Source organism: Polypterus senegalus, chromosome 11 (assembly GCF_016835505.1).
Source record: "Polypterus senegalus isolate Bchr_013 chromosome 11, ASM1683550v1, whole genome shotgun sequence".
Classification (NCBI taxonomy): Eukaryota; Metazoa; Chordata; class Cladistia; order Polypteriformes; family Polypteridae; genus Polypterus; species Polypterus senegalus.
The window spans coordinates 17,292,249-17,304,522 of NC_053164.1; the positions used below are offsets into that span (position 1 = coordinate 17,292,249).

At 41.0% G+C, this 12,274-nt stretch overlaps 1 protein-coding gene across 1 annotated transcript in view; it reads left to right on the forward strand.

Moving 5' to 3' along the window:
- The first annotated feature begins 1,269 nt into the window (after nt 1–1,269).
- The window catches only part of LOC120538699 (adenosine receptor A2b-like), a 43,796-nt gene continuing 32,791 nt past the window's right edge, over nt 1,270–12,274 (forward strand). Inside the window, exon 1 of the mRNA XM_039768100.1 lies at nt 1,270–1,383. The gene's annotated coding sequence lies outside the window, so the exon portion shown is untranslated. The remainder of the gene's footprint in view (nt 1,384–12,274) is intronic.

The following is a 12,274-nucleotide window of genomic DNA, read 5'->3' on the forward strand; positions in this document are numbered from 1 at the left end:
TGAAAGTCCAGATAAATAATATCATAAGCTCCACTTTGATCGTATCCTTTTGCTGCCTCCTCATAGAATTCCAGCATGTTAGTAAAACACGACCTCCCTCTTCTGACCCCATGCTGACTGTTCCTAATAACTCCTGTCCTTGCCATGTGTTGCTCAATCTTATCCTTAATAATTCCTTCCATTAATTTTCCTGTGATGCATGTTAAGCTTACTGGCCTATAGTTGAATGGATCGGCCCTGTTACCCTTTTGTATATAATGGATTATATTTGCCATTAATGGGATGAGACTTCTTCTGTTCATCAGTGTCAAAAAAGCCAAATGAAATCCACTGGGATTCAAAGTTTTATAACAAGAAAATGTGAAAACGTCCAAGGGGGCGAGGACATTTAATAGACACCATATTGAGTTGCATTGAATAAACCATAGGATGGCCCATCTGTACATCCATCTTACTGTTTCATGAATTTGCTTACCCAGTAAAGTTTCATAGGACTCTCACCACTAACAAGTGAAAAGAAGGAAGGAACCGACCCTGAGAAGAATCCCCCATCTCCAGAGAGCACACTCAACCATCCACCCATCAAACATCCAGGCAATTTATTCATTGCAGGGTTGACAGAATCCAGAATTTGTCTAGGGTGGGCTCCTGCCCTGTGTCCAGTGCTGCCATTATAGGCTTTCCCTTCCAAATTCAATCCACTGGGATTCAAAGTTGTATCAATAAAATGTGAAAAGTTCAAGTTTTTGGTGGCACTGTAGGTTATTTATTCCAGCAGCCAAAGTGGTGGCAGTTGAACCTGTGACCTTGGGTTATGTGGACTGACACCTTATCTACTTGGCCTTGGTTTTATGTTTGCTGTTTTTTAGAGTGTGGTCACAATACACAGTCTGAGGTGAGCTCACTTTTAGGCAGGTGAAGATGGCAGTGAGACATAAGGAGGTGCTGGGGGTCTCTTCAGGAAATTAGGCCTTTTTCATAAGCACTTTGCCAGCCACAAGAATCTGCTTCACATTTGTTTGCCTCCTCTTCTAATGCCAGGACACAATGTGCTTATTAATCTTTTCTTCTTTCTGTAGTAAGCCTTTTTGCTCTTTATCTCAGACAAATAAGCAGGCTCTGCAAAATGATAAAAAAAAAGCCAGGAAAACAGAAGGTGTGCAGAGAGCAATGGAAGGAAAAAAAAAAAAATAGGGAGGAGCCTGAAAGAGAGAACAAGCGAGAGCAAGAGATTAATGTTTGCTCGCTTTGTCATTCACATTCATTTGTTGACTCACACTTCATGGCTCCCCTCTCTAATGCACATTTACCTCTTCCCACACTCCTCACTTGTCTACTCCTGGGACACGAGCACCTGGCAGCTCTGATGTGAATACTTAAATGGTGAGTAACTCTGCATACTCATTTAGAAGTAAACGTTTTATTATCTTAACAAGCTACAACTGGCCACTGAACTTTGTTTTAGCTTGGAAATGAATCGATTATATGGGATAGAGACAGACAACCAGGAATGTAGCCATCAGACGTGCTTATTTGATCAATAAGTTGTTTTACATCAAAGACCTTTTATTTCATTATATGTATGTATATCTATTTGGATTTTTCTGTATTGCATATAGCATCTTCCCTATCATCTATCTATGGTTTTCCATTGAAATTTGGTCTGGCATTCAGTCTGCTTATACAGTAGAGGAAGCAAATTTGAATCTATTAAGTGGGACGGTGCTATCTGTCTGTCTATTGTATAGTGCTGTTCACATCTATCTATTATATAGTGCCTTTCATGTCTATCTATCTATCTATCTATCTATCTATCTATCTATCTATCTATCTATCTATCTATCTATTGTATAGTGCCTTTCATTTCTATCTATCTATCTATTGTATAGTGCCATTCACATCTATCTATTATATAGTGCCTTTCATGTCTATCTATCTACCTATCTATCTATTGGATAGTGCCTTTCATGTCTATCTATCTATCTATTGTATAGTGCCATTCACATCTATCTATTATATAGTGCCTTTCATGTCTATCTATCTATGTATTGTATAGTGCCTTTCATTTCTATCTATCTATCTATCTATCTATCTATCTATCTATCTATCTATCTATCTATCTATCTATCTATCTAATGGCGCCTTTCATTTCTGTCTATCTTTCTATTAACATGGTGCCTTTCATGTCTATCTATCTATCTATCTATCTATCTATCTATCTATCTATCTATCTATCTATCTATCTATCTATCTATCTATCTAATGGTGCCTTTCATGTCTGTCTATCTATCTATCTATCTATCTATCTATCTATCTATCTATCTATCTATCTATCTATCTATCTATCTATCTATCTATCTATCTATCTATGTATTATATAGTGCCTTTCATATCTATCTATTGTACAAATTCTGCTCTTCCATTTTTTTAACAAAGGCCTGACTTTTGCTGATGTGCTCTTTCGGTCAGCTTGTGTGTTGCTAATAATCATCGTGACTCTAATATGTCTGACTGCTCTTTTCTACTCTGGAGGAGATTATTTTGGACAAAGAGAATGTGTGTATGCATCATTACTATTCGTCCCATTAAGATTATTTAGAATTTATTTTAATCTAGTAGGGGTACCTGGTGCTGCTTTGGAGTGGGAGCACCAACTAAATTCAATTTTTCAATTACAAATGCAGTTGGGCCTGACTTTCAAACCAAGAAATTTAGCTGGGCCAGACATTACCAGGGGCCGGTAAGCAGCAGGAGATGACCAATTTTAAACCAACACAAATGTTTATTCATTGTTTCCCTTCTAAATTGTGTTACATTTAACACAGGCACATAAAAGAACAATAAAAAAATCTAGAATCGAATAGAATCTGAGGTAGTAGTAATAATTTTTTTTCACTTTTGAAATAAAATAAACATTTTTATTATATCTGACCTAAAACAAAATAGTGCATAATATTAGCAATAACATCCCTTTTCAAATAAATTAAAGATTTTGGTCATATGATAATAATAATTCTTTACATTCAAATAGTGCTTTTCTCACTACTCAAAATGCTTTGCACTCCATGCAGTGAAGACCCGGGACGCAAACCCTTGATCTCTTGACTGCGAGGCAGCAGCGCTACTATTGTTTGGGAGAAAGCACATTGTGAGGGCTCAGGGTGAGAGGGGAGCGAATGGTAAAAGAACAGGAAGAGACAGAAAAGCCTTTTTTTTTCTGGAGGTAGAAATGTGTTGCTTTTAGTTTTTTTCTGCATTTGGGCCGCTCGGAGGTTTCTTCTGGGCCGTATGTGGCCCATGGCCTGCCATTTGAATAAGCGGGCCTAAGGTGTTCCTCTGTACAAACTGGGTAATCTGTACACATTTTGGTGTAGAAAGGCTCAGCAGTGTGGATTTAAATATTAGAATATTAGACAAATGCAAGCTGAGGTACCCAGTGCTGCCTGGGGTGGGAGATATTATTAAATTGCGGAATAAACCACAATCTATGGTGTTTACCTGTCCAAACTGGAAACCTCTGTGCAGTTTGCTGAAGATCAATCTGGATTTGCATGCTGAACAAATACATATTCAGGTTTATATATTCAGTGAGATTGTAATCGAACTGAGCCAATGAAAGCTGATATTTATTTACATACTGCATTTTCCTGTATCAAGGAATTATGTTAATGAGGGATAAGTTCAAGTTTTCAGTAAAACAAAGAGAAGCTGTTAGTGAGCCGGAGATACACGTACTGTACGCCTGTTATATTTCAGCCAGGGTTCTTTGCCTGGCTGGAGTTCATTTCCTTGTTTTGAGATCTTTTTTATGTATTTGTTATTTATTTATGTTAAGGTCACTTTTGTTAATCATTTGCTTTGTCTTATATGCAAGTGTTATGTTCCATGTGTTTTGTGGGAGATCCACCAGGGATTGCCTGGAACCCTATAATAGCACAGGGTATCCCAGAATTCCTTGCGGCCCATTCGAATGTACCGGGGAGAGTTGAGCGTTGCTTGAGAATTTGCTGTGTCTCGTGCATATTGTGATTTTCTGGAGTTTTGACCATTCTGCTCCGTTTCGTGACTTTGTCCAGTGACCTGACATTTGCGCGATAGACATATGAGCGGTGACAAAATAGCGCCATTAAACGCAAGGCCAAAATCGCGCACACAAAATTGTGAAAGTTTCATTAGATATGAATTACTAGTTTAAAGCATATATAATAATGTTTATTTTAGAAGTCAATATTATGAGACACGGCACACAGATAGTCCTTACGATCACGCCCTGCATATGTAGGAAGAATTGCAGCAAGACGTCTTGATAGATAGATAGATAGATAGATAGATAGATAGATAGATAGATAGATAGATAGATAGATAGATAGATATTAGTTGAGCGTATTTAGACGTGCTGGCTGCCTGACTGCTGGTAATTCCGCTTTGTATACGATTGCGTCTCAATCGACCAACGTGATTGTCCTCCCAGTAATCATAAAAATTCTAGAGATTGTCTGGTCTACTCTCTCTCAGTTCATCGAAAGTAGACCCAACATCTTCCGGAGGAACGAAACTCGGTGCAATTAGCATCTTTGAATACAGTTATAACCTAGCACATAATGTGTACATAATGCGCACGTACGCGTCCCACTCTCTCAGACTCTCTCGTGATTTTGTCGGCGCGCATTTGTCGAAAACCAGTTAGCAAGTTTGTCCGTCGCGGTTTTGTCGGGGCTCATATGTCTATCGCGCTTCTGTCGGTGAACCCTTTGTCCTGGATTTCAAATTGGGGCTTTGTTCACATGTGATTGTCTCTATTGTTACAGGCAATTCCTTCTGCCTTTTGTGCTCCATGGAGCTTTCTTTTGTGAATCTGAGCATTTTTGTGAAAATTAGGTTTTTATTTTATAATGATCCTGCGTTTGCCCCTTCATCTATCCAAGGTTAGATGACAAATCCCCTAACACCCCCTCAGAGTGGGTATTTGTGGAAGTATTTTTGGACCTCTTTAATGCTTTGAACTCCAAGTTCATAACTATACCGAGAGGTACAAAGAGGCAAGATTTTACAAAGGGGGCTTCATCTATCAATACAACAAGACCTTAACAAATGCTTTAGTTACTCTAATAAGCCTTTCTGGTCATCAATTACACTTGAGAATCGCGACAACCTATTTTTGTAATGAACATCATATTTCCATCCTTAAAAGGGTTACAATTACATTAATGTGCTTAGAAGATGCTTTTTATCTAAAGCAACTTAGAAAAGAGGTCAACATAATCAAGTAACATTTGTCTGGGGAATGCTTGGGGGCAAGTGCAATAGGACAAGGGCACAAAATTGATCATCCCAAGCGAACAGCTGAATGAGTCCAAGATTTACAAAACCTAACAACCATTATCAGTAAGACAGAAATTCACTAAACTAGAGAGTCTTTAAACCCTTCTTGGACAAACTGAGAGAGTCAGAGCTTTGGATGGATGTAGACAGCTCATTCCACCAGTCGGGAGCTACACATGAGAAGAATCTGGACTGAGATTAGATACCACGCAGAGGTGGCATCACCAGACGCTGTTAATCAGCAAATCTGACTGGTCGGGATGGAGAATCGGACCTCACAAGTGTCTCCATATACACAGGCGCTGACCCACTGACTACTCCGTGGGCAAACATCAAGGATTTGAAATTAGTGTGTGTTTCTACAGGGAGCCAATGCAGGGGCGGCCTTAGGCATGTGCAAACTGTGCACCTGCACAGGGCCGCCAAATCCCAGGGGCCGCCAAGCCAATATATATTGAATATAAAATAGAAAGAGAAAATAACGACACAGCTAAAAACGCAGAGGCAAATGTTAAATGCTTGTGTCATGAGCACGAGGTGGCAATGCAGTGTCCGCAACGGACGTGGCCATCCGCCGTGCATAAGATACCATATTGACATTGGCGGGCGAAGGGGCCACCGATTCTTTCTACGCCCAGGGACACCACGAGCCTACAGCCGCCCCTGGCCAATGTAATGATCTAAGAAGAGGAGGGACATGTGCCCACCTTGGCTGGTTGGTGACACATGCTGGTGTTCCTGCCAGCAGAGAATTACAGTAGTCCAGCCATGACAAAACCAGAGCCACTGTAGTCCTTTGGCTGCTTTATACAGTGCTAATGGGAATTTTGAGGGCTGTAGGTAAAGAATCTACCATTAGGTTTTGCAACTACGCCTTAACTTTACTTTGTTATTTTTCTCTTTACCTTTCTTGTCATCATATTGTGTAGATTTGACTGGCTTCTTTATGTTATCTGGTTGCTAGGGCTGCCCTTGTATCTCTAGGGGCGTGTCTTTGGAGGCTACAAGTGGCCCCGCCTCTTGGGATTCCACCCTAGAACTTATAAGAACTGTACAAAAATGTATAAAAAGCTAATAGCATGTAAATAGGACAATAGTAACAAAAAATTACAATAAACATTTGAAAAATACTTTAAAATAAATGAAGAAGTCGCACAACAGGAAACTAAACAAAAGCCAGGGAAATAACCCGAGTTGATATCCAACCTTAGAGGGACATGCTTCTCAGGTGGCCAAGGACAGTTGGAAGGGACAGGGCAACCTGCACGATTATAAAATGCAGAATCTGAAAACACCTTCTGTTCATCACATTTTTCTAAAACAATATAATTCACAATAGGAAAATCCAGCATATCACAGTAATGGACAATACTGGAAATATAAGTGTTGAGTTATAGTTCCTAAGCACAGAGTGTACCAAAAATTAATCAAAATGTCCAGTGGGGAAGAAAACCGTTAAACCCTGGCTAGTTGAAACAAGAGAAAACATTGAATCTTCATCCATCCATTATCCAACGCACTATATCTAACTATAGGGTCACGGGGGTCTGCTGGAGCCAATCCCAGCCAACACAGGGTGCAAGGCAGGAAAACAACCCTGGGCAGGGCGCCAGCCCACCACAGGGCACACACACCCACACACACCAAGCACATACTAGGGGCAATTTAGAATCGCCAATGCACCTAACCTGCATGTCTTTGGACTGTGGGAGGAAACGCAGACACGGGGAGAACATGCAAACTCCACGCAGGGAGGACCCGGGAAGCAAACCCGAGTTTCCTAACAGCGAGAAAAGATTAGCATGAAAAATACACTGTGAGGAGCACAAAGGTAAAGGCAATCTAAAGCAAACAAGTCCCAATCACAAATCCAGAAAGTGAAATAAAAACAGAGCATTAGGTCAAAAACCCAGCAATTCACAAGTAATCAAAAAACAAAAATACATATACACAGGAGAAGTCAACACCACCATGAGCACATTCACAATGAACCGCAAGGGACTGGGGAATTTCTTTAGCCTTTATAGGACTGAGGGTAGTTGGCCTCACCACGGGGGCCGACCACCTGCAAAACTTAAGAAATACAGCAGAAGGTACAGAACTAAATAAATCACATCGATAACCTTAAAAATGAACAAAACAGACAAAAATTATATATTTGAACCCCATCCTGGCTGATAAATGACAGCAAGGAAAAAACACCAACCATCAATAGAACAGAAACTGACAAAGGCAAAGAAAACAAAGGCTATTTTATAATTAGAAGTAATCAACATAATAAATAGCAAAGAATGGGAGTAAAGCACAGGAAAATACCTCAGATATGGAAAGAATTTAGTAAGTACAGTGCATCTGGAAAGAATTCACAGCGCATCGCTTTTTTCACATTTTGTTATGTTACAGCCTTATTCCAAAATGGATTAAATTAATTTTTTTCCTCAGAATTCTACACACAACACCCCATAATGACAACGTGAAAAAGTTTACTTGAGGTTTTTGCAAATTTATTAAAAATAAAAAACTGAGAAATCACATGTACATAAGTATTCACAGCCTTTGCTCAATACTTTGTCGATGCACCTTTGGCAGCAATTACAGCCTCGTCTTTTTGAATCTGATGCCACAAGCTTGGCACACCTATCCTTGGCCAGTTTCGCCCATTCCTCTTTGCAGCACCTCTCAAGCTCCATCAGGTTGGATGAGAAGCGTCGGTGCACAGCCATTTTAAGATCTCTCCAGAGATGTTCAATCAGATTCAAGTCTGGGCCACTCGAGGACATTCACAGAGTTGTCCTGAAGCCACTCGTTTGATATCATGGCTGTGTGCTTAGGGCCGTTGTCCTGCTGAAAGATGACCCGTCGCCCCAGTCTGAGGTCAAGAGCGCTCTGGAGCAGGTTTTCATCCAGGATGTCTCTGTACATTGCTGCAGTCATCTTTCCCTTTATCTTGACTAGTCTCCCAGTTCCTGCTGCTGAAAATCCCCACAGCATGATGCTGCCACCACCATGCTTCACTGTAGGGATGGTATTGGCCTGGTGATGAGCGGTGCCTGGTGTCCTCCAAACGTGACGCCTGGCATTCACACCAAAGTGTTCAATCTTTGTCTCATCACACCAGAGTATTTTGTTTCTCATGGTCTGAGAGTCCTTCAGGTGCCTTTTGGCAAACTCCAGGCAGGCTGCCATGTGCCTTTTACTAAGGAGTGGCTTCCATCTGGCCACTCTACCATACAGGCCTGATTGGTGGATTGATGCAGAGATGGTTGTCCTTCTGGAAGGTTCTCCTCTCTCCACAGAGGACCTCTGGAGCTCTGACAGAGTGACCATCGGGTTCTTGGTCACCTCCCTGACTAAGGCCCTTCTCCCCCGATTGCTCAGTTTAGATGGCCAGCCAGCTCTTGGAAGAGTCCTGGTGGTTTTGAACTTCTTCCACTTACAGATGATGGAGGCCACTGTGCTTATTGGGACTTTCAAAGCAGCAGAAATATTTCTGTAACCTTCCCCAGATTTGTGCCTCAAGCCAATCCTGTCTCGGAGGTCTACAGACAATTCCTTTGACTTCATGCTTGGTTTGTGATCTGACATGAACTGTCAACTGTAGGACCTTCTATAGACAGGTGTGTGCCTTTCCAAATCATGTCAACGCTCAACCATGAAGGCATCAGCCTTTTAATAGCCAGGCTACCACCAGCCTTGCTAAGTCCATTAATCCATCTCTCGCAACCCCAGGTTGTTAAAATTCCTAAGTATTGGCTCCTACTTTGACCAACATCACAAAGTACAAGAGCAATTTTGATGATGGAAAGATGGATTTGCAAATAGCATCAGGCAGGCTGGTCATGGAAGTGAAAGGGTGCTTTGCAAGAATAAATTAAACTGAACGCGTTATCTTTTTATATTTTGATATTGTGCACAGTAGCTTTGTTAGCTGTTATCTCCTATGTAATAAATACTGATTGTCACGAAATGAAGTTTTTCATAGCTATGTGTATGTAAACTAATTGATAAAATATTATCACCAAAAGGGAGGCTGGCATGTCTCCCTACCTGTCTCTGACAATAACGTAATGCAACTACGGTATTTTTACAGATTAGCTAATGGAGGTCTAAATATAATTAAGGACAACAAATAAATATCTCTCACTTTATCACAAGGCAGAACACTAAACATTTGTACAGCTATTGCAGTTTTATATTTAATTAAATTATTTTCTTGCTTTATAGTCATTCAGGTGTGTGTTCAGATCAAAGTGTGTCTATCTATCTTGCTAACTATACTAAAATTAAAGTCTGCCTGCCTATCTATCTATCCATCTATAATAATAACATAACATAATAATACTAATAATAACAATTTACATTTATATAGCACTTTTCATAGTACTCAAAGGGTTTTACACAGTGAGTGGTGAGCCACTTCAACCACCATTAATGTGCAGCACCCACCTGGATGATGCAACGGCAGCCATTTTGTGCCAGTACGCTCACCACACATTAGCTGTTAGGTGGTATAGGGGTGAGAGATAGTCAATCAGAGACAGAGGATAATTAGGGGGCCACAATGACCAGACTGTGGTGGACAATTTAACCAGCACATTGGGATAACCCCTAGTCTTTATGAAGGATGCCCATGGATCTTCAATGACCACAGAGAGTCAGGACCTCGGTTTTGCATTTCATCCGAAGGAAGGTTGCCATGTTTACAGCACAGTGTCCCCGTCATTGCACACAGAGACCACAGGGTACATGATTCATGCTGGCCTCACCAACACCTCTTCTAGCAGCATCCCAAGCTTTTTCCTGGTTGGTGTTCCATCCACGTACTGGCTGGGCTTGAACATGTTTAGCTTCAGGAGGATGACCTGTTCTGAAGTGCAGGTGATATGGCTGCTGCTACATATCTATCTATCTACAGTATCTATCTGTCTATCATATAGTGCCTTATCTATCTATCTATCTATCTATCTATCTATCTATCTATCTATCTATCTATCTATCTATCTATCATATACTGTCTTTCTTCCTTATCTATCTATTATATAGTGCCTTTCATTTCTATCATGCAAACTCCACGCAGGGACGACGCGGGAAGCAAACCTGGGTCTCCTAACTGCAAGGCAGCAGCGCTACCACTGCGCCACCGTGCCGCCATCTATCTATATATTCAAAATAAAAATAAAAAAGAAACACTTTACCATTTTGTTGCTCTTATTGCTTTCAACCCTCTCAGTTAGTTTAGTAGGCAGGCACAGCACCTTATTGTTTTCTGAGGGTCTTTGCAGATTTCCTGTGGGTACTCTGGTTTTCCTCTCATTCCCCTAAAGTCACACAGATTAGGTTAACAAGTGATTCTTAAATGGTTTTTCATATATTTTGGGTAAAATACGAAACTCTGCTTCAGCTTCTAGCAGGGACAAACGTGAAGCGGCAAGTCTGAGGTCATGGTTAACTCTGAGAAAGGAGTGGATTGCTCTCTCCAGGTGAGGGGGGTCTGCCACCCTTAGTGGTGGAGCTCCGGTTTCGAACGATGGTAAAAGGGAATGAGAAGTCGACACGTTGACTGTGGTTGCAAGAGCTGATTTTGCAGGCGTTGTACTGATCTGTGGTGGTGGAGCTGGGTGAGGAGAACGACCTCGTACTCAATTCTGAGTGGGACAGGGAGCCAGTGAAGGGTTTTCAGGATTGGGGTGATATGGTCATGCTTTCACACCCTCATCAGGATCCTGGCAGCGCAATTCTGAATATACTGGAGTCTCTGAATACTCTTGCCAGGAATCCCGATGAGGAGCGCATTACAGTAATCCAACCTGGAGGAGACAAAGGCATGGACAAGCTTCACGGCATCTTCCAGGGTGAGAGTTGGTTGGAGTTTAGCGATATTCTTGAGGTGATAGAAGGAAGACTTACAGAGGTGTTGGATGTGGGCGTCAAAGGTGAGTCGAGGGTCCATTTTAACACCCAAATTGGTGACAGAAGTAGAAAGGGGAATGTTTTGGCCAGCGAAAGTGATACTGGTGATGGTAGAAGAGCGGAGATGGTGTGATGTGCCAACTAAGATGGCTTCTGTTTTGGATCTGTTCAGCTGAAGGAAGTTGAGCCTCATCCATCCCTCTATCTCCTCCAGGCAGGTAGTCAATGTAGATATTGGCAGAGGAGCAGTAGAGGAGGTGGGGGTAGTCCTGAGGTAAAGCCGAGTGTCATCAGCATAGCAATGAAAAGATAAACCATGTCTGCTAATGACATTCCCAAGGGGGAGCATGTAGATGGTGAAAAGGATGGGGCCTAGCACAGAGCCCTGTGGGACACCACAAGTGACGTTGTGGTATGAGATTTTGCGCTGCCCAGGGCGACGTGCTCAGTTTATGATGGAATGACAGAAGAACAGCAACCAGACGGACACAGAGACACTGTTTATTGAGGTGGATTCACAAGTGGGTCTAATGTTGCTATTATTACCACTAAGTACACATTAATTTAAAAAGCATTTTAGAATGCAATGCACTTTATTGCTGAAAACATTTGTGATGCGCCATCTGTTGGAATAACAGAGAAATAGCAACCAGATGGACATAGAGACACTTATCTTTTCATTAGGGTGGATTCACAAGTTGGTCTAATGTTGTTTTTCTTACTGTTAAATGCACATTAATTTAAAAAGAATTTTAGAATGCAATGCACTTTATTACTGAAAATGTTTATGATGCACCATCTGTTGGAATGGCAGAGGAATAGCAATCATATGGACATACAGACACTTATCTTTTTATTAATGCAGATTCACAAGTTGGTCTAATGTTATTTTTATTACTGTTAAATACACATTAATTTAAAAAGCATTTTAGAATGCAATGCACTTTATTACTGAAAATATTTGTGATGGACCATCTGTTGGAATGACAGAGGAATAGCAACCAGATGGACAGAGACACTTATCTTTTCATTAGGGTGGATT